Genomic DNA, 24,024 nt, shown 5'->3' with positions numbered 1-24,024 from the left:
TAACAGGGAAATTAGCTAGGAAAATAGGTAAGGCAAAAAAGGCAACTAATGTGTATGAAAAATTCTGTATTCCTACATCACTATGCATATGACGTAGTCAAGACAGAAGAGATGGCAAATATAAGCTCTGATGTTCTGAAGACCACAATGGTTGACTTCATTGCAGGCAGGGTTTCTAACCTCCAGGTGATGCCTGGATGTCTCCAGCTATCAAAATTGATCTCCAGATGATCAAGATCAGTTCCCTTGGAGAAAATGGCTACTTTGGAGGGTGGGCTGTATGGCATTATACCTTGCTGAGGTCGCTCCCTTCCCCAAATTCTGCCTACCCCAGGCTCAATCCCCAAATTCTCTAGGCATTTCCCAAACTGGATTGTGTCCAGAGGAGAGCAACAAAGATGCTGTGGGGTTTGGAGACCAAGACGTATGAAGAAAGGTTGGGGGAACTTGGTCTGTTTAGCCTGAAGACAACTGAGAGGGGATCAGATAGCCATCTTCAAGTATTTTAAAAGCTGTCATATAAAGGATGGAGCAGAGTTGTTCTCTCTTGCCTCAGAGGGACGGACCAGAACCAATGGGATGAAATTAATTCAAAAGAAAGTCCATCTAGACACGTTCCTGACAGAGCGGTTTCTCAGTGGAACAGACTTCCTCAGGAGGCGGTGGCTTCTCCATTTTTGGAATGTTTTAAAGAGAGGCTGGATAGCCATCCGACAGAGAGGCTGATTCTGTGAAGGCTTAAGTGGGTGGCAGGTTGCAGTAGATGAGCGATTGGGATGTGAGTGCCCTGCATAGTGCAGGGGGTTGGACTAGATGGCCCATGAGGTCCCTTCCAACTCTATTATTCCATGATTCTAACCCAGAGGTGGCAACCCTAATTGCAGGAAACAGAACTTGCCAGTTCTGTTGTACCTTCTCCCCAATTCTGGTGACGTTTGTTTTCCAGTGCTCGCCTTGCCTGAGTCAGCAGGTCATTTCACCCATGTCTTCCTCATTTTCTCTCAGAACTGTGCACTCATCAGAACCCTACACTCAACAGACATGTCTTTAAAGTTAACGTTACGTTGTTACTTCATTACAGGAAAGCATTTCAGCCAAGGATACAGCAGGCACTTGGGAGAAATGGAAGCGACACAACATAAGCTCTCGTCACATTTATCAATGCTCTTCCAGATCTCATGTCAAAACAGCAGGAATGCTTAGAAATAATGAACAGCAGCCCTGTGCATCTTCCTGTAATTAATAAAAAAGTCTTTTAGAAAAAGTCTTAACAGCGCTGCAGCAATTTTTCCCCCCTCCACCTCCAGTTGTCGGAAACAGAAAACATTCATACATTTCTTTTGTTGTCGGGACTTTAAAAAAAAGTATGCTGCGTGCACCTTGCTACACTTTCTAAACGCCTACAAAGAACAAACACACACACACACACACACAAACCCACTTAGTTGTTGTTGTTGTTGTTTTTTTTTGGGGGGGGAGACAGAAAGAGGTGCCATGGAAAATCAATTAGAGAGTCCCCTGTTATGTTTTTCAAGGCAGCATTTTCTGTCCAGGGTACAAAAAGATATCTTTTAGAAGCTCATACAGGTCCTTGTAGAATAGGTTCTAGAGCAGCCCTGAATACTTTTTAAAAGAATAAAAAGGGTATAAGTCAAAGAGGGTAGTTTCCTTATAAAAAGCTAATAAATAAATAAATAATCATAGAATCACAGAGTTGGACGGAACCCTACAGGCCCTCTAGTCCAACCCCCCCCCCCCCACTCAGTGCAAGATCAGCCTAAAGCATTGAGGCTAAGTATCTGTCTGTTTGATTCCTTTATGTTATAGATACTGTGGATCAAATTAGACATGACAGAGACCACAGATTTCCCAATTTTTACAGCTGAACTATGGATGTATGGGTTTCTGGTTTAGAGCGAGGCTAAGCAGGGGAAAAAAGATGGTTTTATACCCTTCCCTCCCCCCCCCCACACACACACTGTATGGTTTCAAAACCAAGCCCACTGTGCTACCATGTGTGTGGTGGGGGGGTAGAGCCTTGGGGAGGGTGGGCTTGAGGGAAGGAGCTCAGCAGGGTACAATGCTATAGAGTCCCCCCTCCAAGGGAGCTGATCTCTGTAGTCAGTAGTCATCCTAGTTGTAACAGTGAGAAGATGGTTTTGATTAGCAAAATGATAAGGGATAGAAGGGGCTTGCTTTCCAATAGAAGACATAACTGAATCAGGTCTTTGCACAGCTATAATACCCCGTGAAGTGACCTTGGAAAATCCAGTCACAGAACTCACAGGGCCTGAGCTGTTCTGACCATTAATTAGGCCCGAAAAGCAATAACAACAATGCAACTCTTTAAATATAGACTATGCACTAAATGAATGTTATAATACAATATTATTGATTCTTACTTATCTTTTCTCGCTTGATAGAGAGCTGTGGTTCAAAATATAATGAACAGATTGCCAGAAATAAATCAATTATCACCCACCCACCCCCTGCAATTTTTTTCCTAAAGACGCTCTGAAGCACAGAAATCTACTGAATGGTGGAAGAACACATACCTTTCTTAGGTCATGGAGAAGCAGCATGTGCAAAATTTAAGCATGGTTGTTGAGCAGATATCACTGCAAAGCAGTCTGTCTGATATCATGAATCAGTATGGCCCCATATATCCTCCCCTTCCCCCTACCGCAATTATGGCACAGTTGCATAAAGTATTTGTTTGGTAATCGGAGAGCCAACTGATGTGATAAAACTGGCATAGTCCTTCTGAAGAAGAGTGTGGCTAGTCCCAACACATTTACGAGATCAGCCTCCCTCACCTACAGCTGGGGTCACGGGAGCTTAGTGGAGAATGTGAGCAAGCAAAACACCCGTAGCAGATAGGCACCACTCTCATTGAACCACCCACAAATAGGTTTTCAGGAAGTGTAAAGACTGTGTCATGGGCGCTAAAGGAGCACCAGGGACAGGCTAATGGGCAGGGGCTACAGTCAGAAGAAGAAGGAGAAGGAGTTGGTTCTTATATGCCACTTTTCTCTACCCGAAGGAGTCTCAAAGTGGCTTACAGTCGCCTTCCCTTTCCTCTCCCCACAACAGACACCCTGTGAGGTGGGTGAGGCTGAGAGAGCCCTGAAGTCCGCACTCCTAACCACTACACCAAACTGGCAATCATAAGCAATAGTGATGTCTATGTGTGATCAAGAATACCATTTTTATTTGTTTACTGTATTTATATCCCATCTTTCAACCGCAGTGGGGATCCAAAGCAGCTTACCTCATTCTCCTCTCCTCTGACTGCTATGCTAAGTGAATGCTCTACTGCATGGGCACTATTCACATGATTCTTCCTTTAAAAAATACAGGAGGGGAGGCTAGGCAAAACGGATAGTGAAAAGAAAGAAGCAAGATCAAATCTTCGCATTCTTTAAAGCACCTTAGTGCCTGCTTCTCCTTTTGCACCCAGTATGGTACATCATGCCTAAGAGAGATTTGTGTTGGTTTGCATTGTTTTCCAGTTCTGTAATCTTAGTCCCATGCCACCATTTCTTCAACACCTTATGTTGCCCGGTCAATTGTCCTTTTTATATTCTGCAATCCAACCTGAATTTCAGCAAGAAAAATGAAATGAAGTTTTGAAAATATAAATATGTTTTCAAGTTTGCTTTGAAGGATTAAGGTGAGATGTGAGGATTTCTAACAACATATTTATGGGATTTTTATTTTAGTCTGAATTGCCATGTCAGTCTGCAGTAGAACAGCAAGGTTCGAGACTCATAGCAAGGTTTTCGGGGTTTGCACCTTCGAGAGTCAAAGCTCATGGTATTTGAGGAAGGGAGACTTGGATCTAGCTGTTACATTTTAATAGCGAGCTCTGTTTGTATCTGCCCTGTGAGACACACAAAAATAAATACTCGCATGCTAGAGGTACATTTTTGGAGGAGATTTAGTCTGTGCAAAACACTAAGGAGTTAGACTGTGGGTATGTTTCATGCTTGGTTGTTCTCAGGCTCATTTCGGTTGTGAGACAAGGCAAGCCTGCTCTGCACCTGATGCAAAAGCATTTATCTCACAACAGAAAACAAATTATTATCCTTTCAACAAGAGTAATTTGAATTGCTGAAATCCTGCATTTGAACCAAAGTTATGAGCTCCGTAGCACATCAGGCTGCTAACTGTGGGTGGGGAAATTGTTGGAGATTTAAGGGTGGAGCCTGGAGAGGGTGGCATTTGGAAAGGGGAGGGATCTCAGCAGGACAAAATGCCATATACCCCAAGACCGACCTTTGCGGTCTGGAGGTCAGTTCTAATTCTGGGAGACTGGCAAGCCTAGGAACACATACAGATTCCAGGTGCATGAATGGCAAAATGCAGACTACAGACTACCAATAAACAAACAATAGCACCTTAGGGTCAACCTAACCACGGGAAATGTGTAAGATATGACATTAAACAGAATGGGAGACTACCAGGCTTGACAGGACTACAAACTGTACACCTGAGAAGAGCACAGCACTGGTTCTTAGTTTGGTAAAGGAAGGTTCTTATTCTCATGTAGTAAGTTTTGCAAGGACTTCTTTGTTAGTAACATTCAATGGTCCGCTGCGCTTCAGTTATAGCAGAAGAGGATTCATTATCTGGCTTTTGCCTGTCCCTCTTACACCCACTGCACATCCCGAGTTATCAAGCGTTGCTCCTTCGTGCCAGGTGTGACTGACATTTTCTTTACAGCACAGAAAATATCAACTCGATGCTAATGTGACTAATTAGGGTCCTGCAGAAATCTGTGGCTGGCTGGAAATCTGTCCTCTCATCCCTGACACTAGGAAAAGCAGCAAGGTCTTTCTCATCTAGTGCTCTGCCCCTAGTGGTCACCCCTGCACAGACGTGAGAAGGGAAAGGCCCTTGTGGGCGAAAACTGTTCCCCACACTGAATAGCTTGTTGTGATGAGTCATTCGAAGCAGTGCACATCCCATGAAGCCTCCATTCACAATTACTACAACAAACAGAAACTTGAGACAGAACTCTGGTCCCCCTTGAAGGCAGAAGCACGGGTATACTGAGTCACATGCGTTTGTGAAAATAAGTTCCCACTTAAGGAGTTCAAATGAGAAATATCTAGGTTGAAGATGTTCCTTTTTTCCTTTAAAGAAGAGAGAGAGAGAGAGAGAGAGAGAGAGAGAGAGAACATTTCCATACTGGGAACTTTACTGCCCTAGGAGCACAAATGTGGGGTGAACGAGGTGCACTGTGCCAAATGCTCCCCCTGCTGGAGCAGGAAGAGGCGGGGCAACGTGCCCTGGCTCAAACTCGAACCTGCAGCCTGGCATGAAGCCTCCAGTGTGGGAACGGTCAGAGAGAGAGAGAGAAAACTACTGATATGTTGCTAATTTCACATCAACAGTGTCTGCTTTTCAGGTTGATAACACACAAGCTTCATTGGTGTTTGGTACTGACAAGCACCATCCAGAGATTAGTAACACTCAAAAATAATGATGTGGAGGGAGGCGGAGCCATGGCACTTGGATAGCTCGATTACTTCGAGCTCCTGTTCCACTGAGGGTCAATCACTGCTGTGATTGACAGAATCGGGTTTTGGGTACGCTAACCCAACCATAAATCTTCTCAGGAATTCCTTGTGAATCTCTGGGGCCTCTCTGTTCCGCAGGGAAATTAATCTCCCACTGGAACGTAAGCTCAGTGTGCACAGGGTCCAGCAAGCGCCGTCCGCCATCTTAAAATCTTTTTTCCTTTTCTTCTTTTTTCAACTCTGCAATCTACAAAGCTTATTTTAATCTTCCAAGATAATTGGACACCTCCCAGCAAGACCTTCAACTCACTACAACTCCGGAGCGAAAACATCTGGCAGACATCAGATCGAGCCTACAAACAGTGAGTGGGGTTTCCCTCGGCACCTTCTTCCCTGGAATGAACTCTCGGCGTGGAGAGTTGCTCTCGCTAATCCAAACAAGCCAGAGTGACAGGATTTATTACCACTGAGGGGGTGAAGCAGCCAAATTCCAAGATATTGAGTCATTAATCAACGCAGAGATGCAAGTGCTTTTCCGCTTCTCCGTCTATACTTTCCCCCCCGTTTCTGGCTCTGCTTGATGCCACCTCATCATGAGGCAGGCTAATTTTCTTTTCTAAGCGAAGAAGGACTTAAATCAACTCAAACTAATAAGTATTATATCTGTTTTTGGTCTTCGAAGATAAGAGAGATTAGAGCCGTGGAATCTCGCGAGAACTAAGCTCTAGAAACATTCCTTTAATTCAAAACAGACTGTTGCTTTCGTTAGGACTCTGTAGGACCTCTACTGGCTATCTGCAAAATTGCAAATATATTTTGGAAACAACATATGCATAATTGATTAACAAAATTCCAAACCTGGAACATGTTTTCGTTTAAAAAATTTGCATATCTTCTAGATAAACAAACACAAGACCTGAAAGAATCTCTAAATGGTTCACTTAAAAATATGCTCATGGAGTTTAAAGGCATTAAGGAAGAAGTCTCTAACAGGAATGATGAACCAATGGTAGTGGCTGATGATAGCTTTAAACAAGATGGAAAATTACCAGCAGAAGAGGAATCTGAAATTATGGAGATGGAAAAGGGGATGTCAGAGTCTTGCAGCTCAGATAAGGACACCCTACCTGAGAAGATATATAGCCACTCCAAAGCAACAATACACAAGAAAGACATATGGATCTGCGGTGAAAGCAATCGATTGAAAGGAGCTTCATGGAAAAACATCTGTACTGATATTGGAGTCCAGGAGGTACAACTGCTTCAAGATTTATCGATGTATACTTCGAGGGAAAGACTACAACTGTACTTTCCCAGCCAAAGACCAATAGGACAGAACATTAGTCAACGGGAGCTACAAGACGTAATAAGCCTCGAAAGACGTAATAAGACCTCCTTAAGAAGCTTGGGGAATGGAAATGCAACACAGTGGTCGAAATTCCTTTCCTCTTTTACCTCCTGTATGTAGCCATATAGGCAATATAACTAGTTAAGAAGTTAATCTGGGGTCTAAGATCTTTTAAGTAAGCTGAATCTGTATTATTAAACCTAATTTCGCACTGCCTACTAGCTCAAAATCAAAGCATAACTAAAAGGAGACACCTAATGGAATGGGCTTATATTATAGTGTGGGGTTTTAGATTTCCTATGATAGCTGAATTTGAATTATCTAGCATATCTCTGTAGTGACTTTCAGCCTAAATTTAATGCATAACTAAAAGAAGGTTTTTAACTGAGGAGGTGTAAATATAACTAACGAAAAATCTATTCTATTAATTAATGAAGACTCCATTTTATTATTTCTGGTATTAACAATGTATACTTATACATATTTGTTTCTCTTCTTTCTGTACAATTAAGCAGGCTTATTCTTTTTTTTCCTTTTTCCCTTTTTCTAGTGAAAATGTGGAGGGCTCTAGGACTACGTTAAGTATAAACTGTTTATGATTGTTAAAACTATCAGAAACTATGCAAACAAATGTTGAAATGATGGTAACAAGGTAGACTTCTCTTTTTAAATGTGGTGCAAACGTGAAAAAGTCTATAAAAAGTCTATAAGCTTTGGGTAAAAGTCCATAATATTGTAGCCAGTTTATAATCTTAAATGGAGAGAAGAGGGTTTTTAAGATTGAAACAGGGAACCAAAATGTTTTTCCACAGTGCTTCCTAACCCACATACAGAGCTTCTTCTTCTATGCGACGACGGCAGAAAAACTAGAATTGGCCAAGAAATGGAAAACGTAAGAACTACCCTCGACAGAAGACTGGGTGAATAAACTAGCTGATCTTACCAAGATAGTCAAACTGACACTAAGAGGTCTTTCAAGAACAATGGGGCCCTTACCTGAACTATTTACAAAAGGGATTAAAAATGGGGAACCAAGTGTATCAAATGAAGAGTATAGCTCTCCTTTTCTGTATTAACAATGTAGATTGCATGTATCTTACTGTCTTCAACTCTTCAATTCTGGAAAATAAAATAAAAACTTTCTATAAAAAAAAAAAAAATAATGATGTGGTAAAAAGGTGGATTCCAGATAAGGAAACACCCAAAAGGAAATTATGATACCTTTTTCCCTCTCTTATATGGAGTAATCATTGATGAAGCGGTCGAAATTATTATTAGAACTCAGGAGGGGAAAGCTCATAACACACACACACACTCATCTATTTGTATTCATTTATAATTACCTTTTCGATAACAGCTCGCAATGTTACAAATATAGCAAAGTTTTAGAACAGGTTCTATGGAACGAAATAGAATAGCTTATAAATGAAAGAAACTGAAGGGCGGGGGGGAATATGTATGTATTTAATTCACGTACCTATTTATGTATATGTATATGTATTTATTTAATTCAAGTGCCAATTCTCTCTGCCCATCATTCTACTCTCCTCCATTTTATTCTCACAGCAACCCTTTAAGGCAGGTTAGCCTGAGAAAGGGTGACTGGCTTATCCAGTGAGCTTCCATGGCATGAGGGGATTCGAACCGGGTTTCCCAGATGCTAGTCTTGACACTCTTAACAACTATACAACGCTGGCTGGGATTCTTGAAATGTCAGAGGAGAGACGTGTAACTGGGTGAAGGGCATGATAAAATACAAGGATGAACAGAGCTTAACATGAATGCATATGAGATTTTTTTCACTATTTTCTTCAAGAAACAGAAAACAGGCAGATGCCCATTTCAATTAGGTACAGAAACATTGCTTTAGAATACCTAAAACATACTGTTTTTAAAAATGACCACTTCAACATCAAAGTGAAACATGGAGGGGGCATGCCTAAGTGGGTCTGCTGAGAAGTAAGTCCCATTTTATTCAGTGGGGCTCGCTCCCAGCAAAGTGTTCTCAAGATTGCGTAAAGTTTGCATCAGTAGAAGGTGGCCATCCCTCCAGTCACAGCAGCAAACAGCACATCAGATGGGCTGCAGGCTTACTTTGGGGGGATCTTCTTGGTACTCCTCAGCACGTATCTGGAAGTGCCTGGGAATTCCATCCTATCAGGCTTCGGGTAAGCCAAGCAATGTACCAAGAGATCAGCACATATCCTGGTAAACTGACGGCCCGTTGAAAAAGAAGCATTTGTGCCCCACGTTCAAAGAGCAAATGAGTTTGTTGTGTCTTCCCTGGGACCAGCTTTCAGCTGTAACTTGCTAACCCTCCCTGGCAGAAATGCATGTGGCCAGCTTCAGCTACACACATTTGGCTTATCTCCATATCTGATTATGAAGGAAGCCCTAGCACTAATGGAGACTCTTGGAGTCGTGGACTAATTTTTTAATTCCCTAGTAAGATCAATTAATCATGTCATTTCCTGCATACTCCCCTTGTTCTTCCAGGTCCCAATAATGACTTTATTTGCATTCAATGAAAACAGAGATTCTGAACCAGTGTGCCATGGCACACCAGTATGCTGTGGGAATGCCCAAAAGTGCTACAGCATAGGGGGATTTTGTAAAAGGTTGCTTTTTTAAAGATTTCTCCATTTATCTGAGCAGGGCGACACCTCCCCCCTTCCAGCGTGGCCAATGATGGACCTGGAGGGGGTGGAAAGGGGAGGGTTCCCAACCATTCTAACCTTTGCTCCTTTTGCTTTGTCAGTCAGTGTCATTGGCAGCCCAGGGAGCAAGCTGAGTGTTTTTGTTTTTACTCAAGGGGGTGGGAAGCAGAGGCACTGGGCACGAGGCTGCAGAAGGCCCCTGGTGAAACCCAAGGCGGGGGGGGGGGGGCAGCAGGATTAAATAACACAGAAAATCACACACAAAACTGAAACTAACTTCTCATTTAACAAGTGTTTGATTTTATTAGTGATGCCATGCACACTGTAAACAAGTGAAAGCTTTTTAAAAGAGGTTTTTGTTAAAGAGCATAACCAAGATTGGTGTGTACGTGACTCCCCCAATTAGATTACTTTCTCTACAATGCAGGATCTTGGCTGCAGATCAGTTTGTAGTTCAGTGAGATCTCCAAGCCCCACTTGGAAGTCAGAATAAACTACTTCCTTTCCATTGTTTGCCTTTTGTGGGCCTCTCATCAAGCCCCACCTGGAAGTTGGCAACTCTAGCAATGCAGATCCATTATGTATGGGTCATGCCATTTCTGGAGAGGCATACCAGGGAGGCACAGCCAGCTGACATCATTTCCGGTGTGCCTCGAAGCCCAAAAAAAATTTCAGATGTGCCTCCATCGTCAAAGAACTAAAAAGTGCTGAATTAAAGCCTCCTTGATTCTGACACCTATTACAAGAGCAAACAAGCCCTCTTGGGCAAAGAGACATTTCAAAACCTCCAGTGGATACTGGCATTCATGTCAGACTGTTCTGTAGGAAAGAGCCATGGGGATCAGTAGAGACAGTCTCAGCCACATCTGGCTGGAATAATCAGATTCCTGGTCCACAGTCCCACTCAACCAACTCCCAGGTCAAGTATATGGAAATACCTAGAAGACCGTAAAAGGGGCAGAGGTTATAGCCCTCTCAAAACACCCTTCTCTGCCATTATTCTGCATCTCCTTTCCATCAAAGGGATATCAAGCACATATGGTACAAAACGAATAGAAGAAACGTATAAAAGATTCCAACAATGGAAAGCGGTCATAGTAAAAGGAGAGCAAGAGGACATAAACCCCAATGAGAAAAGTCCTCAAAATCATCACCCATTGCAAGCACGTCATGACAGTAAAGGACAGAAAGAGAGGGCACACCAAAGGAGATCCAAAAGGACCACATGAAAAGCAGCTGGAAGGCTGTCAAGAGCCCTGTGACAAGCCAAAGTGGATCCTGGGAGGGAGGGAGGGGGGAGACAGAGCTGCTGAAGTGTTACACAGTGTGGCAGGGTCTGTTGAACAGAAGCAGATTCCCTCTCCCCCCTCCTCTGGCAAACCTTTTGCCTCACCACACATACAGAAGAGCAGTGAATGAGAATGCATTGATACAGGCGGCGACGTCAGGGCTGGCTGAACATTCAGTCCGTGAACAGCGGCCTCCTTGTTTCTGCCAGCCTGGACTGCAAGGATAGTGGGAGCTCTATTCAAATGGAAATCAAAGGCTTGCAAGCAAGAAAGGACAAGCACCATTTCCTTAGGGGGGCTGGAAGATCAGGGAAAACATTGAATAGGCAATGAGAATCTGGAAACGAGGCAGAATCCACGCGGGAATATTATTGTGTTTCTATCCCCTTTTCCCAGGCAAAATTATGTTCCCATGTGAATGACAGGATTCGAATCCACCACAGGCATGCATCCAGATTCGAATCCACCACTGGCAGGCAGTAGGAAAATGGCACATATTTGCAAGCTTGGGGGGAAGGGTTTTTGAAATTCGGTAGAGGAGCAAAAGTCATGAGTTAAGCAGAAGCTATTATGATTTATCTGCTTTCTTTGTGGCACAGACTCCAAAATGCCTGGGGGCGTCCTCTTTCTGTAATTTCCCCAGGGATGGGACTACAAACAGAGCAATAGTTGTTTGCAGCACACTCTCCCTTGGTATGAAGGTTGCAAGCTACCAGGAGGTCTCCTGGAATGGCAACTCTGGAAGAAATGGTCACCTTGGAAATTGGGACCCTAGGGCAGCTTTTCTCAACTTTTTAACCATTGAGAAACCCTTGAAGCATTCTTTAGAAACCCCAGAAGTGGCACAATCATGCAGAATATGGTTGGGAAGTATACCTGTGGACATGCCCACTCTGGGCCCCTTCCCTTCCCACCCCCTCCAAGCCCAACATTGGTCACTTTGGGAGAGGGGCAGGTTGACATATATATATTAACTCCTATCTATTTGGGAAACCCTTCCATGGTCATCAAGAAACCCTGGCTGAGAAAGCCTGTTCGATGGCATTATACCCCTCTTTCCTCTTTATGTGTCCCTCTCTCCTCTGAGTCCCATCTCCAAAATGTCCAGGAATCCTACTCAAGACTCATTTCGACCAAAGGCAATGCTTCCTGCTTTCAGGATTAGGGTGACCACTGATGGAAGTGGGCTGCAGGGTACCCCTTTTTCCCAACCCATACAGACAAATAATCAAGTTTAACTCCAGCAAGGGCCAATATCATTTAAAATGAGCATGGTGATTTCATTTGTCCATTGTGAATTTTTTCATTAATTTACAACAGCAGCTATGAGAATACTGAGAACTAAAAGTAATTACAATTAATTTAATTAATTAACATTAATATGCACTCACCATTAGGAATGCCAAAATTAAAGCATGGAATTCATTGCCAGAAGATAAGGTCATAGGCACAGCCTTACTTAAAAAACAAAACCTGGAGCAGTAATTTACACAGCACAGCTGGACTAGACAAGCAACAGGAAGGTTGCCCATATATATAATATATATATTAATGGATCCTGTATTCCTATGAACCCACATTCTACCAAATCCATTAGCCTACGTAGCTCAGCATTATGTACTTGCATTGGCAGTAGCTCTCCAGAGTCTCAGGCTCTTGTACATCTACCATCTGGACTGACCCTGGGACCTTCTGCAGGTGCTCTACCACAGAGCCAGAGACTCTCTCCATCCCAATTCATCATGACTTTTTAACATAACCCAGATTGGAACCATACGGACTAGACAATAAAGTGCAGCAGTTAGGGGAACAGGCTTTAGGATGCTTTGGGCTTATCCTGCGTTGAGCAGGGGGTTGGACTAGATGGCCTGAATGGCCCCCTCCAACTCTATGATTCTATGATTCATCTAGGAAATGAGTCAAGGAGCTTTTGGGAAGCTCCTCCCCAAACCTCTTGGTCAATGGGTAGGCATTGGTCACAAGTCAAATTGGCATTTTAGTTTGAAAATTCCCTGCAAGACTTGCTGTGATGTTTTGGAATAGCTTCACTTTTGACAACTTCTTCAGACGGGACAACAATACTGGGGTAGATTGCAGGTGCTCGGTTAAAAGGAGAGTGTCTCCAAACCATTAGCTAATTTTCTAGCATAAACCTCTGGACCGGTTGAACATTGCAACCCATACGTTGCCCAGACATGATCTCGAGGGAACAAATGAGCTCCACGATACAAATGAAAGAGAGATTAAGAAAGAGGACAGAAGCGCCTGACCTACATTTACAATGGAGCTTATTTTATGTTCAGCACAATGGCAGAGGCGAGCAAGCCTCAGAATTACCTCGGAATTCAACTGACATTTGCAGCCCTGGACTGAAAGAGGGCAATGAAGTGGGAAAAGCATCCAAAGAGTAACCTGTGCTCCTCTCCCCTGTGACACTGCTGCTGCAATCCAAAAGTAGGAGCCAAGTCATGAGGCCACCACTGCTTACTGTCCTCTTTGCAGCTTCCACAGGAGGGCAATGGTCTGTTTAGGTTTCCTTTACAGAACAATGAGTACAATGATTATTAAGCTGATGTCACAATATGTCTTATATATATTTCCCCAAAAAACCTATTGTGGTTTCCCCCCCTCCGGGTTCATATTGCTCTCATTTACATATACCTCATATTAATCAATTATTTCTTTCCATCTCATTTTAGCAATTAAAACGGTCTAATATTGGACTCCATTTTCTATTGACTTGAAGGCATGCAGTTGGGCTTAAGGATGATGCTCATACCTTCAACTTTGGCAAACAGGCCACAGCTTTTATTTAACAACTAGCAAGAAAGCTCATTGCAAGCAGGAATGTAATAGGCGCTAGGACCAAGGGGACACCGGGAGGTGCAGATCTCTCTCTCTTTCTCTCCCTCTCACTGCAGCAGGAGGCAGAGCAGGTAATCAGGGCTGGTTGGCAGGAGGGAAGGAGGGCTGGTGTGCAGTTTGGGGCAGCTCTCTCTGTCTCTCTCTCCCTCCATCGCACCAGGAGCAGCTCTCTCTGTGTCTCTCTCTGCCTCTCTCACAGCAGGAGCAATAGGAGGGAATGAGGGCTCGTGTTTGGTCTGGCAGGGCTCTGTGTGTCTCTCTATGTCTCTAGTGCATCCGAGAGGAACGTGGCTAACATCCTGGGAGGGAGGGAGGGAGGGAGGAAGCTGTAGGGGCAGGGCCAATCAGGGTGCAGCCAGCATTGCTGGCTGCACCCTGATTGGCCTTATTCCAATTTGGACAGCCAGACACATCCCATCCCACAGGCTGTTTCACAGCCTGGTTAAGGCTAACAGCAAAAACAAGGTGCTGGCCCACAAGAGGAACAAGAGCCTAACCAATCTGCCTAAGGTCATCCGACCTTTGGTTACCCTAGCAGCATCCTGGGTAGTCCGTCCCAGACCCCTGCTGGGCCATGGGATACCTTGCTGCAGGGTGTGCTTGCAAATGGTGAACCTGAAATGCTTTATGAGGCATGGACCTCCTTTACCCCACTCCAGTCCACTTGGTTCTGCGAGTGATTCTGGACCTCCCCATCCCGGTCAGCCTTTCGCAGAATTGCTGCCTCTTCCCAAGGCCCCCAATCTGGGAAGTCTTACCAACCTTACTTAACTCCCCTTCCCTGGTTAGTCTCCATCGCCTTGTCCCCCGCCAGCTGTGACAATTTATGGAACAATCTGAAATCATACCAAACATAGAATCTCCCATTAACAGAAAACTCCAAATACCCATTTTAAAGCAGGGCGGGAGGGTGGGAAGCAGCTTGCATGGCTGCTGGGGAGAAGAGGCTGTCCGCCAAACATGTGGCGTCTTATAAAGGCTCCATGCCCAAGTGTCCTCCCTCCCTCCTGACGTGGCACCTCCAGGCCATGGCTGCTCCATCTGTACCTGGGCACTCCCATTACAGCACCATTCTTCCTTCCTGCTCCACGTGCCCCGGCTTCCATGGTGGCCGCGTTAACTCACAGCCACTCTTTATCATCTGATACTGATCTGTTTTGCATCAAGTATGTAAGTTTTGCATAACCGTTTTCTTCACAGCAGTGTCAGTCAGTCAGTCAGTTTGGGATGTTTAGGCTACTCACAGATGGCATCATGCAAACAATACTGCAAAGCATTTCAGTACGTGAAACAAACTGAACTAATTCTAAAATCAATAGTTTTACCTCTATATAGAGCAAACACACTTTGAACCTTCTGTAGTTTCAAGAATCCCATTTTATGTTGGTCGGCTTGATCAAACCAGGGGTCCTTTTAGTCCAATATCTTGTCACAGAGTGGCCAGCTAGCTCCTCTGGAGGGTCAGCCTGACTCTAATGTTGGCCCCCTCACTGAGGTCGACTGTCACTGAATATGGAGGTTCCCTTTAGTCACCATGGCTAGTAGCCACTGACAGACATATCTAATCCCCTTTTAAAGTGATGTATGCCTGTGGCCATCACTACATCCTCTGGCACTGAATTCCACATTTTAATCACACTCCGTGTAGTAAAGAAGTATTTCCTTTGGTCCATCCCGAATGTACTGCCCATCAGCTTCACTGGATACCTTCAAGTTCTAAGAAGATATAACTCGAGGGTATGATTTGGTTCTATTTTCCCCTGCATGTTCAGTGTGTTTTCAAGGCTTCCTTCACAGGTGCCCTTTTCATTCAAGCCCTGCTGGGAACTTTGGTGTGTTCAAGCCACCACAGGCAAAGCGGGTAGTGAGAGATAATGTGGAAGATCATGTCACACTGTGTGGGGATGGGGAGGGGTGGGCATGACCCTTCGTAACAGTATACAATTCTTTAGTTGTTGTTCAAGATGCTAATCTCAGATTATTTTGGAGGACTAACTGTCTCTGTTCAGTGTGTCTTATGATCACTTATTCCAGTCTTCAAAAACACCTAAACAAAATTAATGTATGCTGTACTATTCTGAAATCCCTATTTTTTTAAAAAAAATTGAGAAACCCTTATCCAACAAAATTGGGCAGGAACTCTGAGAGCACAGATGACCTTTTTCATGCTGTGAATTAGCACTTCTGACCGGGTATCAGTCAGCTAAGAGAGCCTTTTCACAATACCTAGTGAAGCCGAATGCATTCACATAATTTCCCCACCTCTGCAGATATAAGGGGTGTAAAAAGATACTTTAGGAACATGTTGGGCGAAAGGGAAACTTTTGCCAAGCATCAGCACGTTCTCACATTATCACTGTAAGCGAACCTACCTGACCGAGTCTTTATCTGCTTTCAGGCACCCACAGACATGCCCCTTTGTCTCCTCACTCTCACAAGGGTGAAACTGATCTCATGTCATTGATTCCCCTGGTTGCCCAAAGGCATTTTTTTTGTTAAGGACAAAAAGTAATATTTTGCAGAAGCAGGTAGAAAGTAGCCAATCTCTGCTTTGGAAGATATCTTGAAAGACTTTTAGGAGTCTAAAAATAATGATACAGGATATGGTGTCACGATGGAGCAATTAGGCTAGGGTGGCCAATTCTGGATAGGGAAATCCTTGGAGATTTGGGATTGGAGTCTGGGGAGGGGAAGGATCTCTCATATTTATCCAGAAAACTGGGGTGGGGGTGGGGGTGGGGGGACCATGCAATATTGGGAGGGGCTGGATGGCTGTTTTGCTGCAAGCTCTGGCTTACCTCTTGTCAGCCCTGAACATAATACCAAGGGACTGCCTCAGTCCTTGCTTGTAGCCTCATAACATGCACATGCCAGGTGAAAACCCAAAGACAATACAATGGGATCTTCTGTGAGCTGACAGAGAGAAAAATCAAGCTTTCTTCTCTACAAAAAAGATTTGCCACAAACACGGCACCAGCAGCAAGGCAGAAGCAGATAAATAGGTATCAGCAGTGCAGCTACAGCAGTATTCTATTAAAAAAAATCTTTCCAATCCACTTGGAAGGCAAGTAACTAATTATTTCCATTTTACAGATGAGAAAACTAAAAAGCAGGGGACTGAACTGCTTACCCCTAGGGGGGGAAATGTGGTAGATGGAAGATGATCACTCCTGCTTCCAGACTGGGCTCCGTCTGCCCCTCTCTTATTCTCCTTTTGACACCTGGCTCATCCTTTTCCTACCCTCTTCGTTTCATGCCTGGACAAGCAGAGAGCTGGGACTATTTATTAAGGGCAACCCGAACCGCAAGCGGACGAAGAGCAATCTAACACACCAGACTAAGATGACAAGAAATAAACTGCTATATCCCTGCAGCTGAGTGGATTCTACATCCCGTTACACTCTCCATAGCAAAGAGAGGAAGGAAGAAAAAGGGAAATATTTCAAAGTGTGCACTAATCCACATATGGTGCAGTCTCTTTTGCTGCCTTGCCGCACACTGGGAAAGAAGGAGCTACTGCAGATGCCACCGATCTACTGGCAATATATTTTTTAAAAAACTTAAAAAATACCTGCAGCTGTATATTATGCATGTAATGGTCTGTCTGTGAAGATGTTGGCATGCTGGCAAACAAAATGGGGGGTGGGGAAGTGGAGCAAGCCCATTTCCAGCAGCATTTGCCTCAAGGGCTCAATTCGGTCCCAGCTGGCTGCTGCCCAGGTCAGGGAGACCATGATGGGCATCTGCCAGGGCCACCGCCTTCTCCCACACTGCCAGCCCCTGGCGATTCTTCCAGCATGATCAAGGCTCTCCTTGGCCTGTTGGATGCAGAATGAGCCCTCTGCCCCAAGGCCAAATTTTCCTAGGTGCTGCTTTTGAGCACATTTGCCAGGGCTCACCTGCCCCATACTGCAATCCTCCTGCAAAGCTGAAGATAAAACCATAGCCAATAAAATCATTGTGAAGTTCCATATTCTCTTTCCAGCCTCTCCCTCAGGAAAGAGCTTGGAATAGGGGTTAGGTAGAGAGAGAGAGAGCGAGAAAGAGAGTTTTTCCCCACCCTTTGCTGGGAGACTCCAGAATGCAACAGACTTTGCTTGGCCTGTTATTACCTCCATGTTTATTCACTGCTCGGTGAATGCATGAGAGTACGAATGTGACAGGCTAGTCATGATTTAAAACGAAAGCTCATTTTTCTGTACTATAAAGAAAAGCCCCGTCTGGAGGGAAAGCAGCTAGCAGGCTTCAGCCTTGGTTTGGCATAAGCTTTCTAATGAAGAGCGAGTATAATGGGGAGGGGGGAGTGTGCCGAGAAATACAGACAGACATCAGTGGGAGCCACAGATTCATCTCCTGTCAGCAGCTGACTTCCGTTTCCACTCGTTAGCACTGGCCTAGCATGCGCTGAGACCACCCCCTCGGGTAATTTAAATTTATTTTAAAAAGGCACGTATTTCTATATTTAGGAGGTAGGGATAATCGGGGCGGAAGAGCCCATCTGTTTGACGTTCGCTCCAGCTGCTGTGGATGCGGAAATTTGTGTATTATTCCTTCTCCTCGCTTGTTTTGTCTTGTCCTGTTTGACTGTGACAGAAATGACAGGAGCTCAACCCACCTCAAAGCCAATATGTCAAAGCAGGTTTGAAAAGGCCCAGAATCCCACTGGACCTGTGACCAAACCTGTTAACTCTGGTCACCTCTGGGATTTTTGATGCAGGAGCACACAGTCTTGTTTCATGGAGAGTACTAGGTTAGTGGAGGCAAGTGAAGAAGCGATCCAACAGGAAAAGACTTTTATGCACCAATCCCTCTATTTTTATTTCCTTTTAGAAATTCTCTTTTCATGAGGGAAGTGACTCAAGTTAAAGGGGAATTTATAAAATTTAATTAATGGTTGTTCAAGCCATTTATTTTTATTTATTTTATTACAATTATACCCTGCTTTTGTGTTCTCCTAAGGGTTACCATCTTCAGACCCTTGTGAGAACATTGAGATCGCCTCATGAATCTCCACCCCACTGGGAACTTTGGACTCCTATGGCCCATCCCAAATTTCTTGGGCAAGCCTGCCGGTTTTTCTTCACTAACCATAAGTCAGCTAGCACACCCCTCCCAGAGTGCCTGCCTGGTCAACCCTGCTTTCTTCAAATGCCTTGCTGAAGTCTTAATTCTTAGTTCCTGGGTCATCTAGTCCAACTCCCCACACAATGTAGGACATTCACAGCCCTATTGCTCATCCACTGTAACCTGCCACCCCCTTGAACCTTCACAGAATCAGCCCCTCTGTCAGATGGCTATCCAGCCTCCATTTTAAAAATTCCAAAGATGGAGAACCCACCACTTCCCAAGGAAGCCTGTTCCACTGAGAAACCACCCTGTCAGGAACTTCTTCCAGATGTTTAGATGGAATTTCATTTGAATTAATGTCATCGCATTGGTTCTGGTCTGTCCCTACAGGGCAAGAGAGAACAACTCTGCTCCATCCTCAATATGGCAGCTTTTTAAATACTTGAAGATGGCTATTAAATCCCCTATTAGTCTTCTCCTCTCCAGGCTAAACAGACCAAGCTCCCCCAACCTTTCCTCATACGTCTTGGTCTCCAAACCCCTCACCATCTTTGTTGCCCTCCTCTCGACATGCTCCAGTTTGTCAACATCCCTTTTCAACTGGGGTGCCAAAAACTGAACACAGTACTCCAAGTGAGGCCAAACCAGAGCAGAGTAAAGCGGTACCATAACCTCCCATGATCTGGACACGGTATTCCATTTGATACAACCCAAAATCCCACTTGCCTTTTTAGCCACCGAGTTACACTGCTGACTCATGTTCAGTGTATGGTCTACTAAGACTCCTAGATCCTTTTTGCACATGCTACTGCCAAGTCTCCCCCATCCTATATTGGTGTAGGTCATATGAGGAAAGTAGGGTATAATGCCATACATTACTAAGTTAAGAATGGGTAGAGTTGTCATCTCTGGGTTGGGAAATACCTGGAGATATGAGGGCATGTAGCCTGGGGAAGGTGTGGTTTGGGGAGGCGAGGGATCTCAGCGAAGTATAATGCCGTAAAGTCCACCCTACAAAGAAACCTTTTTCTCCAGGGAAACTGAACTTGGTTGTCTGGAGATGAACTGTAGTAGCAGAAGATCTCCAGGTGCCAGCTGGAGTTTGGCACGCTAAGAATGGAGAAGCTTCACTAGACCCGACAAAGTTGCTATTTTGACCAGCTATCAGGTGCGTTGTCTGGAGATCAGTCGTGATTCCAGGGGATATCTAGGCCCCACTGAGAGATTGGCAAACCTAGCTATAGCACAGTCAGCAATGATTTACAGTTTCTCCGCAGCTCCTTCTTGCACACTGTCATCTATCTTGAGTCTCAGTGACAAAGGCAGGGTAGAAGTGATAGAAAATCCGGTGTCAATTTTAGTGCCAGCAGTTCTGTTGTGGGAAGGGGAGGCAGAGAGATCACGTTTATGTGATGATCAGACCTGCAAAATGAAGCCATCTGCCGAAGAAGGTTTCCGCAGGCATGAAGTTCCTTGCACAGTGTGCACTGCAACAGCAGCCTATTAATCTGATTATAGAATGCATTTATGGCCCAATTAAATAATGCAAGCGCAGCACACGCTGAAGTTAGCAGCCAAATTCCCATTGGCTTCAGCTGTGCCAAACCCAGTGATCGCTTGATAAAGAGCAAATTCGGCTCCTGACCCAACACTTTCTTGTGCCAGTGCTTAACTTTAGTAGGTTTTCATTCAAGTTCTTTGATGAGAATTGAGCTTCCAGAAGCGAAACCCCACGCTTTGGAGTTTGGCTTCAGCTTTCCAATTCTTTGGCTTACCCGCACACACTCCTGCAAGACTGCAGCATCTAAACTTTCTCCCTGGCAGAGCATTAATTTTAAGCCACAGTTTTGCTATGTGGTTTCAACAGGGCCTTCTTTAATGCAGCCATGGAGACCCAGAGTTGAAAGCAGAGGAAATGGGCTATCATAGATCGGAATTGACTTACTAGAACAGAAAATAAAGGCAGAGAAGCTGTCCAGAAGAAAATCCATCACAGCCAGGAGTTGCAGGTGAGGGAAAATCCTTTAGATAGATTGCTTTACTACAGATGCATCCCAGTAAGGCTTTAGGAGGATAGATACACCCATCTTCCAAGTAGCTTTCCTCCATCTTAGAGTCTTTCTTAAGCTCTTCACTCTGAAAAAAGGCTTCAGACGAGCCAAAGGGAAAGGTAGGGTACAAGCATTGTTAAAAATCTACAGACAAATATATTTAAGTATCATAGAATCATAGATTTGGAAGGGGCCATACAGACTATCTAGTCTCAATGCAGCCTAGAGTATCCATAATAAGTATCTGTCCAGCTGCTACATATTGACTGCCAAGGAGAGAAAACTTTGCTCAGTGAATGATAGGGTAGGGGTTGGATTGACCCCAGGGTGCATTCCTGTCACAGTGGCAGAATGCAACAGTGGAAGTCATCCAGAAGGGAGCACCAAGGATGGGTTATTGCCTCTTCCTCTCACGCTGATGTCTTTCCTGCTTGAATGACAGGAATGGGGATTTATGAGCATCTGGCTTGAGTGGATCAGCCCAACTGGTCCTACAGAGTATAACACCACCATATGATGTTTTGCTGGACTTTGAAATATGGCTTAGATCAAGGTGTAAGTTGGATCAGCAGCCAAGGAACGGGGGAGGGGGGTCAAGAGCAGAAAAGAGAAAAAAGGGGGTGATTTCCCCACAATCTGCCGCAAAGAGCCATTTTGATTTGCATGGAAATATACCCAGAATTTAATTTCATTACAGCACAAAGGAAAACAAAGATCTCAAGAACTCTCCCATCCTATACATTCTAAAATGTTTGTTTTGTTTTCTATGCATTTGAGCATCATGTGTATGTGGGGAAGGAGGGATCTGTGTTTGCTAAATGTGCTACAAGATTACAGCCACATGAAAAGAAACCTTTAAGTCAGGGGCAAAATGCAAGCTGTGTGTTGGGTGGCACTTAGGGTGGCCAGCCTCCAGCCGGGCCTGGAGACCTCCTGAAATTACCTCCTGGAGACCTCCTGATGGCAGAGCTCAGTTCTAGGCTTATGCAATTCGGCCACTAAAGCGGCCGTTGCCTCCGGGCGCAGCCAGCGGTTCCGCGCCTGTGTGGTTGCACCCGCTGTCACGCTGCTGCCGGCACCGCCTTCCCCCACCCCGCAGCACAGCGCTGGCTGCGCCCGGAGGGAACGGCCGCCAAAGCGGCCGAATCGCACAAGCCTACCAGTTCCCCAGGACAATGCAGATGCTTTGCAAAGTGGATTCGATGGCATTGTACCCTGAGAAGGTATGTACCCCACCCCCTACAAGCTAGACTCCACATATTTCCCTTCTCCAGGAATTTCCAGCCCTGGAATTGGCAACCCTAAAAGGTAAACAGCCACCTCCATTTCTAAACTGTAGCTCTGACTGCACAGAACAGAACTTGGTGCCTTATTGAATTCCCAACCTGTATTGTGTGGGGACCAGGAAGACATAATAACAACAACAAACTTTTTTTTTATAGCCTGCCCTTCTCGGTTGGCTGAGGGCATGTAACAACAAGGCATACATAAGTGATAAAGTTACGGTAACAATTAACTCTGTAAATTAAAATGTTAATTACTTTTTATTAATAAAATGGCTTCATTAAAACCTTATAAAGGGGAACTCCATTTCTGCTTGGCAGCTTATTGATTTTGTGAGGAGGGATGCCAGCTATTTCTCAGTTTTGACTTTCTGGCCTCAGCTGTAGGCCTGGTGGGACACCTCTGCCTTGCAGGGCCTCTGGAACTGTTGAGAGACTCGGAGGGCCCTGATCTCATCAGGGAGAGCGTTCCACCAGATTGGTGCCAGGACTGAAAAAGCCATGGCTCTGGTCAAGGCCAGTTTTTTTTCTTTTGGGTTGGAGATCCTGAGCAAGTGTAACTTGCTCCTAGTGTAACTCAACTATTGTCTTAGGGTCACCCCAAAACAATACAAGATGGCCACAGTGCACCCCCTTCCCCTTTAGTGGAACAGCAGTGGAAACATACACAGCTACCGTGAGCAAAACCTGGTGTGCAGGAACCACTCTTCATGGCAAGTATTGCTGGATAGCATAGGGCAGCGGTCCGCAAATTTCGCTTGCTGCGGACCACTGTGGCGTAGTGGGGGGGAGGGTGGCCCGGGAGCCCGCGCAAGCGAGGCAGCCCCAGCGCAAACGCGCATGCACCGGCTGCCGCAAACGCACATGCGCGGCAGTCCGCGCATGTGTGTTTGCGCCGCCGCCATGCCGGCGGCCGCGGCTCCCCCTCCCGGCCCCTCCGGGCCGCGAGCAAATCGGCCGCTAAAGCTAAAGTTAAAGCTAAAGCGGCCGATTTGCTCGCGGCCTGGTGAGCTTCTCACTTCAGGGAGGGAGGGAAGAAGGAGCCGCGGCCCGGCGCCAAGGTCTTCGCGGCCCGGCACCGGGCCGTGGCCCGCGGATTGGGGACCACTGGCATAGGGGTTACCTCCAGAAGAAAGGGAGGGGAGATAGCAGTCCAAAATCTTTTACATTCACATAATGTGATTTTTAAAATGGAGGGCAGTTAATAGCGGGAAAGTCTTAAGATCTTCAGAGTACAACGATATCTGTGTTTCTAGTTTCTTGTAGGATGTGCCCTGGAAATGGGTACAGTGGGAATTTACTTGATATCAGTATCACAAACAGACTTTGAACAAGCGTGCAAGAAGACCACTTGAAAGTATCTCAGAAATTGCACCTGCCCTGTTCTTTTCTTGTCCAGCCTGGTGACAGAAAAAGCAGGGAGGGATTCACAAGGATGAAATTCTATCTATAACAGCAATCTATTAAATGACATTTTAGCGCACTCCATTAACCTTGGGTAAGTTCTCGCGTGCCATCAGCAAATATCAGCAATCAATTTTCAGAAACCTGCTGCTCACAGTCATTGATAACCTAACTATTAAACATGCACTAAAAAACCATTATGAGACTAGATTTAAAGCCCATTTCATTTTTGAATAAAATTGGCGTTAGGGCTGTCTCCCCAGGCGAAGGCTTCCGGGGGCCTTGCAGGGGTCGGCGTGAGGTTTCGGGCGGCGTGGGCGGCTGTCCCCCGTGAAGCCTTTGGGCCCGCCGACCAGGTGCACTTGGCACACCATGCGGGGCTGGTCGGTGAGGGCTTCGGGGCCGAGAAAGAGGCAGGGCCAGCATGTCAGAAATCCGGTGGCCCTGGCTCTTCCCATGCCTCGAAGCTTCTTGGGCGCAGCCTCCCCCCCAAGGAGGCGGCTTCAGGGCCGGGACAGAGGCAGGGCTGTCATGA

General features: G+C 45.2%; 1 protein-coding gene across 1 annotated transcript in view; it reads right to left on the bottom strand.

The window, feature by feature from the left end:
- Nucleotides 1–24,024, bottom strand: part of IGSF11 (immunoglobulin superfamily member 11) — a 202,201-nt gene that overhangs the window by 139,987 nt on the left and 38,190 nt on the right. The window lies entirely within an intron of this gene.

Source organism: Paroedura picta, chromosome 6, assembly GCF_049243985.1.
Source record: "Paroedura picta isolate Pp20150507F chromosome 6, Ppicta_v3.0, whole genome shotgun sequence".
Lineage (NCBI taxonomy): Eukaryota > Metazoa > Chordata > Lepidosauria > Squamata > Gekkonidae > Paroedura > Paroedura picta.
This window is presented reverse-complemented; position numbering and strand designations above follow the sequence as displayed.